Source organism: Microtus oregoni, unplaced genomic scaffold, assembly GCF_018167655.1.
Source record: "Microtus oregoni isolate MIOR12 unplaced genomic scaffold, Mior012 000036F_ref0000092, whole genome shotgun sequence".
NCBI lineage: Eukaryota > Metazoa > Chordata > Mammalia > Rodentia > Cricetidae > Microtus > Microtus oregoni.
In genome coordinates, this window is record NW_024543095.1 from 25,335,985 (window position 1) to 25,350,463 (window position 14,479).

Here is a 14,479-nt window from a genome sequence, read left to right on the forward strand (position 1 = left end):
GTGGGTCAGATCATGATACCAGCTCCTATCTTACTTATCTTGTTGAGTTTTCCATGAAACCTCTTCTTCTAGAAACAGTTATTAGGCATCTAAAACACATATTTTAATGTGGGTTTTGTGTACTTAGTGTATCCTTGAGCAAGATTATTTTATTACATGGGGTTAAGCTGCTTATATCAGCTAATTCTCCAATTCTAAATGCACCATAGATAGGACATGACCCAACTGTCCATCACAGTAATGATAAAAATGGAAGACTCCTAAATCCAAATCGTATAATGATACAAATCTTGATCAAAATATACAATTAGTCAAAAATAATTCTCAGGAGCCAAATAATGCTTGTACTATTTCAGTAGCTTTGATTTTATGGTTTTCCAAAAGCCATATTGAATCTGTTCAGCTTTATAAATTGGCTAAATCAACAGCGTTTTCTGGGATGCTGTGACTGTGTGCACAACCCAGTAATGAAGATACAAAGTACGTGGTCACAAAATGTTGATCACATCACTTATGTACCTACTTGACCTTATAGTTGGAAACATTTAATAAAAAGATTACACCCATTTTGTGTCAAAGGCTGGAAGTGCAACTGCAATTATTTGAGAAGAAACTCCTAGTTCAGTGTGGAACCTGAGAATTGTTACAAGTTACTGACTTGCCTCCAGTTGAAAGCTTAGGAAAGTCAGCTTAATTTTCTTCATCTATAAAAGCATAAAATTAATGAAAGAGAATAAGACCATTAAAATTTTCTTAAAAAAAAATAACACCGGTTTCAAAGAAAGATTTGTCTATGAAAATTAAATCAATTTTTAAATAGTAGACTTTTATGATTTGGCTTTTATGACCCATTAATGCAGTTATAACTGGTTTAACAGATGAAATTCTCCAGAGAAAATAACAAATATTATATATATATATGTATATATATATATCATTTATACACACACACACACACACACACATATATATATATATATATATATATATATAGAGAGAGAGAGAGAGAGAGAGAGAGAGAGAGAGAGAGCTGGGAAGAAGGGACAAAGGAAGTTTAATTGTAGGAAAATGGCTTATATGGCTATCAAATCTAAGGAACCCCATAACTCATATTATTCAGATAGGAAAACAAGGAAATTCCAATGATGTAAGTCACAACTTGAGTCTGAAAGCCTAGAACCAAGACTGAGCATATCTGTGAACATGAGTAGGTAGGTGCCCCAAATAAAAAAAAAAAAGCTTGATTAATTCCCTTGTCTTTTTCCTATCTGCAGGCAGTGGGTCAGATGATGCTCATTAGATTAGTGAAGACTGATCTCCACGAGCAGTTACTCAGCTGTTCTTAGTATTCCAGGCCTACCTAGTCATCACATTTACATCATTCTAAGAAATAACAAAAAGAAATAGAAATTAGGATTATGGTCCAAATTCTTAGATGCCTAAAATTAACATTTACAAAAAAACGGTGGACAGACTCAATATATTTTCTCACATGAGGGAAATGCACACATTCAGTAGAGAGGCTGATTTAAGTCTCACTCAATCTGTGTTGCTCTGAGATCTGTCACCTTCAAGTTCAATTTACCATAAATAAACCATTATGTTCCTATAAGACCAGAAGTAGTTATATTGGAAAAGCACTGTAGTTCATTGCACTCCACAGCCCTGAGTCTGAGCTCAAGGTTTTCGGGCAGTATGCACTGGCACTGTGTGGTATGGCAGAGGCAATACCAAGTGCACATGTCCCTGTTGAGAACCAAGGCTTTAGTGAAGTTGCTCATTGAGACATGGGCTAACATTGCCAGAAACACACCAGACGCATATCACTGACCTTGAGCTACACTTTAATTCTTGGTCACCGCATATTGAGAATTCTTTACTGTGATCAGACTTTTCACAAGTTCTACATCCAGTTACATAACCCTACACAACCAACCCCTCATTTAAGATGATGTGCTCTGAAACCTTTCTCTGACTTCACTGAATCTATTTCCTTTTCCTCCTATTTTTCTAATAGCAACCAGAATGAGATTTTTTTCAAAGAATAACTTTGCTTTTTTTCCCACTATAGTGATGTAGCCCCTTAATAGCTTTTCAGAGTTGCTAAGAAATGAGGAAAATATCTGGGCACAGTGATGCACACCTTTAATCCTAGCACTCAGGAGACAGAGGTAGATAGATCTCTGTGAAATTCAAGGCCAGCCTGGTCTACAAAGTGAGTTCCAGGACACAGGGAAATCCTGTCTCAAAAAACTAAAATAAATAAATACAAAAGAAACCAGGAAACTATCTAATGCACAGTTTTGTTTTTGTTAAGTTAGTCTACATCAGCAGCTTTTATCATTCTGTAAACCAAGTACACCGGTACTCTAAACGATATGCTAGGCTCCTCCCATCTCAGAATCAATGATGATGTTAGAATCTCTACCCAGAAACTGAATTTTGCCTAGTTAACTATAGTCATGTTTTTAATCTCAACTTAACCAGCTTTTTCTCAGCAAGTACTTTCTTACAGTACTCTCGTCTCGTCCCACAAAGAATCAAATATTCTATTAGATTCTCTCATAGAATATTAAACTTCCCCTCTAATTACTTATTTCACCTTTTATTTCATTTTATATTTTTATAATTATTTGATTAATGAGAGTTTTTTGTCTCTGAATGAGCAAGATCTAAACACACAAAAGGAACAATGTTGTTTAAGTCAACATTTTATCCTTAATCTGTAGGCTTCAGTCTCATGCTCCGTGATTCCTGGTTATGTCTTATTGGCAAAATATTTAGTGATGGAGAAGAGACAGATCTCTTTGAAAATGTGCTGTGGGGAGACACTTGTTTTAACATCAAATTGTCAGGGCCTAAGATTTAATCTCTGTGTAACTCTAAAGAAATTCTGTGATACCATTCAATTTACTTTTCTTCTCCTGGGATAGAGATGACAAAAACACCCATCCACCTTGCTACAGGTCATAAAGTATTCCTGAAATGCCAGCATGCATGGGGTTAAAGCAGGAGAATTATGGGTTAGAGGCTGGCTGAAGCTACATAGACCATGTACCTCACAGGTGGTTGAGCCAGTGAAGTGTATCAACCACGCATAAACACAATCCTGTGTCTAACACATAAGTATACTATGAGGGTTGTAATTCTTGTCATTGGTCCCATATTGTTCTTGGTCTCCAGATAAGAAAATGTTGGCATCTGCTACAGGTTTTCAGTATCATCAGGATGTCCATAAGAGTGGGTAAAAATGGCTGGACACAGAATAGAATTTTTCAAAGGCCAAAATAGAGAAAATAGGTCATATCAAAAGAGAAGTAGGAAAAAGAAATTTCTTACAGTGTTGATAAAAAGAACTGGAAAAGTGCTGGCTAAGGTTAGCATCAAAGAAGAGAGTTTATTCATTCCTTTTAATGTGTTAATTCAAAATATATCTGTTTTAGTTGCTTGGTCTTAAGATGTCTAAGAGACAACATCAACATTAAAATGAGAAACTAATTACCAAGTTCTCTAGAAATTATCTTCTTTGGTTTCAGAACATTCTTACCAAGAATTCAATGTTCTTTTCCTCTTTATTATGCCAGACACTAGCTTTCTGGGTCTTTAGTTGTTCTAAAAGGGGATTATGATGAAAAGCGATTTTGATGATGGAGGAAAATAGTTGGATTTTTCACTAAACAGTGAGAGTCCTAGCTCAAGGCCAAGGTGCCCGTTTTTATCAAGGAATTAACTGCAGATCAGCAAATGGTTTTGAGTGCATGTCTTATGGCTAGAGCCGCCACAACAAAAAACAGCCTGCTGCATCTGGTTCTTATCCCATTCAGTATGTGGCATTTTCATTCCATTAGCTAGCCCTGACATTTCCAGGTTCAGTGGAAGATGCAAAATTGCACATTTCACTTATAGTAGGAGTGACTTTTATGCAGGAGGATAAACGATAGTTCTGTAAAATTCATACTTCTTTATGAGCAATCCCACCCTCCAACGACCACAATACACCAGAATAACCTCACTAGAATATACAGAGTACATAGCTTACCTCGAGATAACTTATCAGAATCACATAATCTTTAATTTGATACAAAGATGAGAGTCAGATTGTATGAGGACATCTGCTGCAAAGATATGACATCTCTGATGGTTTTATAAACGGTGAATATGGCAGCATGAAAACCATCATGGTTGCTTGCGTCTTACAACCTTAAAAGTACTGCATCCACATTGTCCGCTATATTCAGAGAGTCCGGTTTTATCCCAGGCTTTTTCAGCCCCAGGCCAGCTGGCCTTGGTGAGTTCCCAATAGAACATCCCCATTGTCTCAGTGTGTGGGTGCACCCCTTGCTGTCCTGAGTTCCTTGCTCGTGCTCTCTCTCCTTCTGCTCCTGATTGAGAACTCAAGAACAATGGCAATGGGTTTCTGATCCTACTGCACACACTGGCTTTGTGGGAGCCTAGGCAGTTTGGATGCTCAACTTACTAGACCTGGATGGAGGTGGGGGTTCCTTGGACTTCCCACAGGGCAGGGAACCCTGATTGCTCTTCGGGCTGAAGGGAGGGGGGACCTAACTGGGGGAGGGGGGGGAAATGGGAGGTGGTGGCGGGGAAGAGACAGAAATCTTTAATAAATAAATAAATTTAAAAAAAATAAATTAAAAAAAAAGTACTGCATCCAAGTTCCACTGAAAGTCTGACCACTCCTTTATTACAAAAAATACGAGGAACTATGAGAATATATATTGCAAAATTTATAGTTGTTAAACAGGACATGCACAGACTATTTCCTTGACTGTTCTTTCTAGAATTTGTATCTCGGTATATTCAAGTTCCAGAAAGAATGTAAGCAATGGGGCATGCACAGCCATTCATGAGGTTTTTCAGTTTCACTAGAGAACCTACGTCAACAGTCTGTATGTAACAGGGTATGATGATGCTCAGTCAATATTTGTTTGCTATTTTTACACTATTTGCCATTGATAAGAGTATCTATACAATGCCATCTGCTAAACAGCATTAGAAAAAAGTCTTGGTTTTGAGGTGACATGCATTTTGTAAGATTATTACAAAATAACAATTGTTCTATTTTTTCAAAGCATATGGCTGAAAATAGTCTCTCTGAGTTTAGGAAATGCAGCCTCTATTTCTCTGCATTCTAATTTATTTGTATTTGTAAGTACCTTTGTGATTTAAATCCGTTTCATTCATTCCCTCTTCAATCCAGTCCACTCCGTTCACATTATAGTCACATAAGTAAACTGGAGTAATTTATCAGTATCATATGCTACACTTCAGCATTCAACATGTCTAAAAAATTGTGACCTATGGCTTTAATTAATTAATAAGATATTCTGGATGAGAGAAAGTGGATCTGGAATTTGCTTCTGAGGTTAAAACAGTCTATTGAGGAACAAGCAGACTGTTTTCCCCACATCAGATTCTGAGAACAGAGAGAAAATCCAGAGAGGCTATAAAAGAAAAACATACTTCCGAATTTACATTTGACACAATATGCAAACTAAGAGTCTCCTATAGTTGAGGTCCAAGACTTGGGAGGGTGTCCCATGCCTTCAGAAGTTTACAGTCCAGACACGTAGAACCCAGAATAAACTAAAATCATCTTTCTCAGTTTAACCAAACTGAAGATTGGTTTAGGAGCAAAGAAACAGCCAGTTGAGGGAACCCTGATACCGCAATGAGGCCATGTGCGTTTGCTGTTCCCTCCAGCTATCTGCAGTTCTACAGTTGGGGTGGACCTTCAGCAGAACTAACAGAACCACTGCCTGTTACTGAGGGTCTCCTAGGAGTCCCAAGCTATATAAATATTTGAGTGGGATATTTCTCTGCTTTCTCTTCAAAAGCAACATTAAACTTCCCGCAGCTGGGAAAGGTTGTTTTTCCGTATTATTGAGATCAGTGAGTCAAGGCATATGTCTTTAATGGAGGTTTTGGCAAGCATGGCATTGGAGTTATTATTAGAATTGAGAGAAGTAAACTGCATAGTTTATTTTTTGTGCTGCAAATACAAATCAATGGTTTAAATGAAACGCTGCAGTTTATAAAATGTGGTAGAAACATTCAGATAAACAAAAGTCCGAGTTGACACACAGCATTTTTATAATGCAAATTTGTACAAATGTAAGACTACGGAACTCAAGCAAGGTAAGAACAACCCTTCCTCTTCCCCAAAGAATAGAAACCTATTCATGCCAGGAAGTGTGCCCAAATTTTGAGGAATCTAGTTCCTTCTGCATCCCCTGGTTGCAAGAAGAAGAGGCTCACTTTAGTTGTATCACAGAATACTGGGAATGCCCAATGGTGTACATTATATATACAAATGCACTGGAACCTAAGGAAAAGTCTAACACTTAGAGAAGGATTCTCAGTAAAATCAGGCCATAGACTCTCCACCTTGAGGCAGAACATCACATCTGTAAGTATGCTTGGCCACAGATGGCTTATCAGTATTGCACCATCACACACGATAAAGTGCACCTACAGTGACATGTCACTCATACCCCTTTCTCCCAATCTTTCCTAGAAACAAATTCTTGCATTTTTTTCAACTTTGTATATGTTCTTGTACATTTCTCCTCTAAGATTCTTTTTTTTTTTTTTTTTTTTTTTGGTTTTTTCAAGACAGGGTTTCTCTGTGGTTTTGGAGCTTGTCCTGGAACTAGCTCTTGTAGACCAGGCTGGTCTCGAACTCACAGAGATCCGCCTGCCTCTGCCTCCCGAGTTCTGGGATTAAAGGCGTGTGCCACCACCGCCTGGCTCCTCTTGCTTACTTTTAACTGTAGCTTAACTCTGACTTATGACTTTATCCAAACACCATAAATTCTCTCTGCATGTCTGTGCACGAGGGTTTGAAGGCTAGAGGTCAACATCAGGTGTCTTTTTCACTTTCTTCTCACCTTATATTTTGGGGCAGAGTCTCTCACTGATGCACCATCATACCCAGCTCATTCTGTGGTGCTGAGGATCCAAGGTAAGATGCTCAAGCTTGCTTGACAGTGGCTTTTGTCGTTTGAGCTATCTTCTAGCTCCTTTATCTTAGTCTTTTTTTATATGTGTGCCTCTTCTCTCCATGTTTTCAGTTGAGGAACACAGAGTATTCTTGTTGGCCTGTGTCTTTTTAAAATGAGGGTATATCGTCATAGGATGTTAGCTAACCTCTGGATTTGAATAGAGAAAACATGAGAGTCCTCACTCACCTGCCCTAAAAGCTACAGCAAACAATCTCTACTTATGAAAAACAGAGAACATAGTGCCAACACTCATGCGGATGTCATATAGTATTCACTTGTGCAATGAGAGGTATCTGCTTATTCTAGCATGTTCCATTTAAACTATTAAATTTCATTTTCAAAGTTTTGGAAAGATTTGGTTCAATTCAGTGGGTGCTTCTAGAGTAAATACATGTAGCCTAATCAAAATATAAATCAACAAATTGAAATATGTATCTCTAACAAGAACATTTTTTCTAAAAAAAGATATATGCTTTAAAATAAAAATAAGTTAATTTCTAGCTCTTTATTGCTGTATTTCTTTGAATAACATAGTAACTTGCCATAGCTGATCACCTCAAAGGCATTATCACTCAAACTATAACATCTATTGAACCTGATTGCATAAGCATGCCTTATATCTTTCAGTATTAAGTACTTATGAAGCAAAATATTTTGCTAAAATTATAAGAGTAGTTAGAATTATTTGTGCTTAACAAATATAAGTTTAAAACATATGTCTATATTTAAAAACCACTGAAAATATGGTGCATACTTTCTTACTCATTAACTTCCTCAAATATTTAAATACAGTTTGTGCCTTAAATGTTATCTTAAAAACAATAGGTAGATAAATGAACATCATATCTATTTACCCACAATGTTTAAACAGTGAGGTATATTAATACTAGTCTGATAAGCACAACTTTAGGCACAAAAAGGATATCTGGCTTTCATGGAATCACTAAATTGAATGGCAAACTAAGGACATAAAGTTTGAAATATAAATCTGTTGATTAAAAATAAGTCATTGATGAAATCAGAAGTAAGATAATACCATGGAAACGCTAACAGGAAAACAGCAGTATTTAATTAATCTAATATATAAGTGTTCTATTTTGATTTCTGTTGCTGTGATAACAATATTCTGATCAAAAACAAGTCATGGAAGAACATATTTATTTTCATTATGCTCCCAGGTCACAGTCCATCACTGAGAGAAGTTGGGATAGAAATGTGGATAGGAAACATGGGGAAATACTGCTTGCTGGCCTGCTCACAGACTCAGGGTTAGCTCACTTTCTTACACAATCCAGAACTAAACAGTTCTTCCCAGAGTGACCTGGACCCTCCTACATCAGTTCAGACAATTCATCACCAACATGTCTACAGAGCAATCTGAAGAAGACGATTATTCAATTGAGACTCCTCTTCAGGTGATTCTACATGTTGTCAAGTTGACAGTGAATGATAACTAGTACAATAAGCATAAAAATGTATTTAAAATAGTATATGTTTGACATGTAATATATGTCATGTTGGATATTAATGACATCAATGTATATGTTCCAATTAAGCAAAGTTTGATATTTACTGATTAATGACCAATAACCAGATCTAGGAGGATTCTTGAATCTTTCCTAATGAAAGGGTTCTTTTTATTTTGCAAAAAATTCATAGTTCATTTAGTTGTATTTCTCCCAAAGGAGGCTGATTTTGCGTATCACTTCCTTGCTAAGTCACACAAAGTACTCTAGTCTCTTCCTGGTCAATACCTAATGGTGCTTAATACGCATCTTAGTGTTCTTCGATGACCTGATGGAGGAAGGTCATTGGCTAATAAAGGAACTGCCTTGGCCCATTTTATTGGTTAGAGGATAGGTGGGAGGAGTAAACAGAACAGAACGCTGGGAGGAAGAGAAAGTGAGCTCAGAGTCTCGACAGCTCTCCTCTCAGGAGCAGACGCCTGAGAGAGACGACATGCCCCGCTCCCGGGATGAAGCTCCGACCCAGGATGGACATAGGCTAGAATCTTCCCGGTAAGCGCACCTTGGGGTGCTACACACAGATGATTAGAAATGGGCTAAATTAATATGTGAGAATTAGCCTAGAAGAAAATGGGCCAAGCAGTGATTAAAAGAATACAGTGTCCGTGTAATTATTTCGGGGCATAAGCTAGCCGTGCGGGCAGCTGGGGTGCTGGGGACGCAGCCCCGCCGCCCTTATTACTACAAATGGCGCCCCACGTGATGGACTAAACCCACTTAAAAAACCTGAGAAGGCTTAAAAATAAGGGAGAGAGAGTTTAACACAGATTTTTGCTGTTGGTGGCGTGCTGTAGAGAGATTTCCTGATTCAGCGACAGTAGCAGAAAAAACGCTGTGTCATTTTAAAGCGCGACTTCCTGGGGCTGTGCCGCCATTGCGATCTCTGTCTGGCTCCTGCGGGAGACAGAGCTTTTGAATAGAGCATTTGGAGTAAAGTGCTACGATTTGTTTGATGGCAACTAGACTCGCTGTGTTCTCGGGTCTGCTCTGCTTGTTAGAGGCAAGCATGCGCTTTCTTCTAAGAGAAGCTTCCTGACTCAGCTTTAGCTGCAAAGCCTGCAACTCATTAAGAGGTCCTGCCACGAAACACTTAAAAGGTGTTGACGAAAAGCTGAACGCATGCTTTTCGGTTTTCAGCCGTAGCAGGAAAAAAGCTGCGCCATTTAAAAATGCTGGCTTTCTGGGCTGTCCTGCCAGGGAAAACTCTGACTCTTTTACGCAGGCGGTTTGTGCGGTTTGCAAGCACAGGCTACTGAAGCTCGCTTGCTGGCAAGGACCTTGAAATGCCATAGAGTTGTTGCAGTAAACATGCCTACAGCCGGTACCTCAGCCATGAGGCTGGAAAGCTAAGGAATGGACTGGATCTAGCTGGTAAAGCCTTGCCTTTAATCCTACCCATATTGCTCAGTAATTTAAAGACTAGTGTGGTCAGAAAAAGAGAGATATACAGTAAAGAGAGATTCAAAGACAAAGAAAATTTCTAAATGGTTTACTGTGTGTTAAAAATATGTGCAAGCTAAAAGTTGAAGTTCTTAAAGTAAGAAAAAAAAAGGAAGAGAGCTGTTGTGTGTGGTAACACATGCCTTTAATCCCAGTGCCTAGAAGGCAGAGACAAACAGATCTCTGTGAGTTCAAGGTGTAGTAGTGTACACCTTTAATCCCAAATGCCTGGGAGGCAGAGATAGGCGGATCTCTGAGAGTTCAAAGACAGCCTGGTCTACAGAGTTACTTCAGGTCAAAGATACAGAGAACCTGTCTCAAAAAGCAAAGAGTTAAAAGTAAAAATAAACAAAATAGAGGTTAAAACAAAGCTGCTGCACAAAGATGGAAAATACACAGAGAATTTTGATACTGTATGCTATTATGCTCTCTTTGAATTGTTTGAAGGCTGAGGAAGGAGCAACAGCTGCTAAAAGATATTTATTTATAAATGCTGCTGAACTAATCCAACATAGATATTCTGAATTTGGATCTAAGGATATGATGCTTTGGAAAGGAGATTCTTCTTTTGTTTTCACAGAGGATGAGACGCTGTTCATTTCTTCTATTCCTATATGGTATGATGGACCACGCCCTCCTGAAGGGTTGCAGTGAACATCTTCAGAAAATTGCTTCGCTCAACTGCCAACTGAGATGAAACTAGCACACAGGTTATACCATGAAAGACCTAATTAACGACGCCCCCATTCAGCAGGAAGCAGTTTGGAGAGAAAAAAACTGCGCCCATATTCTCAAATATGGTTTATAAATGTCCTTTTACATTTAAAGGGGGATATGATATAGATATGAATAATTTACATTAGTATATATTTTGCTTTATTGATAGAGATTTAAGGTCAATTTTGTTATATGTATATGTATTTCTGATCTTTATTAAGGTATTGTGATTGTGTAGTTCATTTAAAAATGTAATGTATATAGGTAGTTAATTGATAATCATAATAGTCAAGTTTGTAGTCATGTTGGTTAATATTTTCTAGATATATAGAGATATATTTTAGATAGACATTCTTCATGTCTTTCAAAAATTACAGGATAGGACATTTAATATTTTAATAACTGAGGACTTTTCATGACAATGAGACACTCTGCTCCTGGCAGCACCAATCTACTTCAAGAGGAAGATGGGCATCGAAGAGGATCCTTATGGAGTTTGATAGCCATTTGGGCAAGAAACTGCTCTTGCCTGGACTATTGCATAAACTGGACACAGAGAACCCGCAGAGAGAGGACTACTGAACTTGCCTAAGGTGAGATGATCTTTCGGGGTTCCTGATTCATGAAAGAGTCTGCGAGACATTCTGCAGGACACAACAGATAGTGACTGAACTGACTTTGAATTTTCCTGCTTTATGGAAATGTCTGCTGGATACCATGGGCCTGAAGGCTGAAGATGGATGCCCCAACGGTACAGAGGAACTTTGGGTGACTGTCCAGGCAGCGAGATGTCTCTGTCATTTCTAGAGTTTTAAAAGTTGCTTTTTTCTTGTTTGCTTAGGTAGTATTGTATCTTTCTGGAGTCTTTGATGGAGTTAAGAATAGTTAGTTATAGTTATAGTTTTCCTTAGTTATGATAAAGATTATTGTACCTTTTACTTGATAACTGTTTTGTTATATGTAATTTTGCTATGTTAAAGTTAAAGCCTTTTTTTTGTTTGTTTGTTTAAACCGAAAAAGGGGAAATGATGGAGGAAGGTCATTGGCTAATAAAGGAACTGCCTTGGCCCATTTTATTGGTTAGAGGATAGGTGGGAGGAGTAAACAGAACAGAACGCTGGGAGGAAGAGGAAGTGAGCTCAGAGTCTCGACAGCTCTCCTCTCAGAAGCAGACGCTTGAGAGAGACGCCATGCCCCGCTCCCCGGGATGAAGCTCTGACCCAGGATGGACATAGGCTAGAATCTTCCCGGTAAGCACACCTTGGGGTGCTACACACAGATGATTAGAAATGGGCTAAATTAATATGTGAGAATTAGCCTAGAAGAGAATGGGCCAAGCAATGTTTAAATGAATACAGTTTGTGTGTTGTTATTTCAGGGCATAAGCTAAGCTAGCCGAGCAGGCAGCCGGGGTGCTGGGGACGCAGCCCTGCCGCTCCTATTACTACAATGACCAAGACAATTCCTATAAAACAAAACATTTAATTGGGGCTTGCTTACAGTTTCAGAGGTCTAGTACATCAGCATCATAGCAGGGAGCATGGAAGTACACATGCAGGCATGGTGCTGGACAAGTAGCTGAGAGTTCTACACCTACACCTGGATCCACAGGCAGCAGTAAGAGGAATGAGACTCTGGGCCTGACTTGGAATTGTGAAACCTCAAAACCCACCCTGAGTGACACACTTCATCCCACAAAGTCACATCTATTCCAACAAGGCCACACCTCCTAATCCTTCTCAAGTAGTGCCACTCCCAGATGACTAAGCATTCAAATGTAAGAGCCTGTGGGGTCATTCTCATTCAAACCACCCCAACACCTAATCCTCTCGTGAATCCATCAATGCCTACAGAGTCTCTCCGTTCTAAAGGCAAAATCAGCACAGTGCTCTGTGAAAACATAGGAACTATCTAATGGTAAGTGTGAAATATATAAAAACTTCATTAATTTTGTCATTCTGCTTTGCAATGTAATTCCCAGAAATCAAATGTGATTAAAAGTAAGAAATAACTAGTTTAAACTTTTCCACTTCAAAACTGATGAGCTAGCTCAGCCGTTGAAAGGTACTCACTGCTCTCATCTGGGTTTGGTACCCACCACCTACATGGTGGCTCACACCATCAGTAACTTCAGTTCTATGGTATCTTCTTATCTCCGTGGCACCAGGCATGAACAAGGTGCAAAGATATACATATTAATTAGATAGGTGGATAGGTAGGTGGAAAGATAGATATGTAGATGATAGATAGATGGATAGGTAGGTAGGTAGACAGAGAGATCAACAGATGATAAATGATAGAGATAGATAGATAGATAGATAGATAGATAGATAGATAGATAGATACATGCATACATAATAGATAGATGTAAATAAGTAAACAAACAACCTCTACAACTCCTAAACACTTAATTGGATTTAGAGCCGGATGGTGGTGGTGCACGCCTTTAATCCCAGCACTCGGGAAGCAGAGGCAGGCAGATCTCTGTGAGTTTGAGGCCAGCCTGGTCTACAAGAGCCAGTTCCAGGACAGGAACCAAAAGCTACAGAGAAACCCTGTCTCGAAAATCAAAAAAAAAATGGATTTAATAGTCTATTTGTATAATTATCATTTTAAAAACATAGTTCTATTAAGCCCTGTAGAAATAAGTATAAAAAGTCTGCAAAAATAAAGCATACCATAAACATGTATAAGTAAATAGATTTTTTTGTTTGTTTGTTTGTTTGTTTGGAGACAGGGTTTCTTGGTAGCTTTGGGGCCTGTCCTGGAACTAGCTCTTGTAGACCAGGCTGGCCTCGAACTCACAGAGATCTGCCTGCCTCTGCCTTCTGAATGCTGGGATTAAAGGCGTGCACCATCACCGCCCGGCTAGATAAATTATCTTGAAGTGGAATTGTTCAGCCACTTCTTTAGTATGCTCTGACAGTCTGAAAATCAGTCGGAATAAATGTCCTAAAGTCGGCTTCATTGCAGATCCCGACTTCCATGCTATCTTCTACTATTTGCCCTTCAAAGCTTTCCCTGAGAGCGACGATGACTGCAGAAAAGGCATTTTCAAGTTCAGGGCTTTTCCTTCTGTCTTTTTAAAGGAAGATTTTCCCATTTGCGTTGTTCTTTCCCATCGCTGTGGCCTTCCTGGAAGAGTAAGCCCCAGACGGATCTGATTGAAATAAATGCAGCCATTCCTCATTCCAACCACAGAAAAGGACACTCCAAATGGACGAACACCACCTGACCGCTCTGCATCTCAGACGATACTCTCCCTCCCAGCTGGGCTGTGCAAACGGCGTCTTTGCAAACAAAAGAGCATCTCCCGGGACATTTTCCAGCTCTGTGCACCAGTACTCTGTAATCTGGGCCTCCTGTCACGGTACACCAAACCCAAGGGCTTGGTAATTCATTCCGCTTTGTGTGCACTTCATCCACACAGAATGGACGTGTTTCTTCTTAGTTGGCAGCCTTTAGTCCCACCAAGGGGAACCCAGCAGCTACAGCAGATAAGGTCAGCACGTTCTGTCTGGAAAATTCTACCAGATGAGACAAATACAGTTGGAGCTAAAACATACTCCATTATCTTCACTCACAGTCAAAGCAAGGGGGAGTTTCTTGGACAAGACAATGACGAAACTCCATTGCTCTTGAGAAGGTACCATCCTCCAGCAGGCATTGTCAGAGCCAAGTTTATAGGGAAAAAAAAAAACCTCTCTGCTCTGAGCTTGCTCTCATCTTGCTTCATCATCAAAAGGTAATTAGATTTCTCAGCTCATATAGTCG

The 14,479-nt window shown here is 39.0% G+C and overlaps 1 pseudogene; it reads right to left on the reverse strand.

Moving 5' to 3' along the window:
* Nucleotides 1-13,614: 13,614 nt before the first annotated feature.
* On the reverse strand, nt 13,615-14,276 carry LOC121432841 (annotated as a pseudogene).
* Nucleotides 14,277-14,479: the final 203 nt, after the last annotated feature.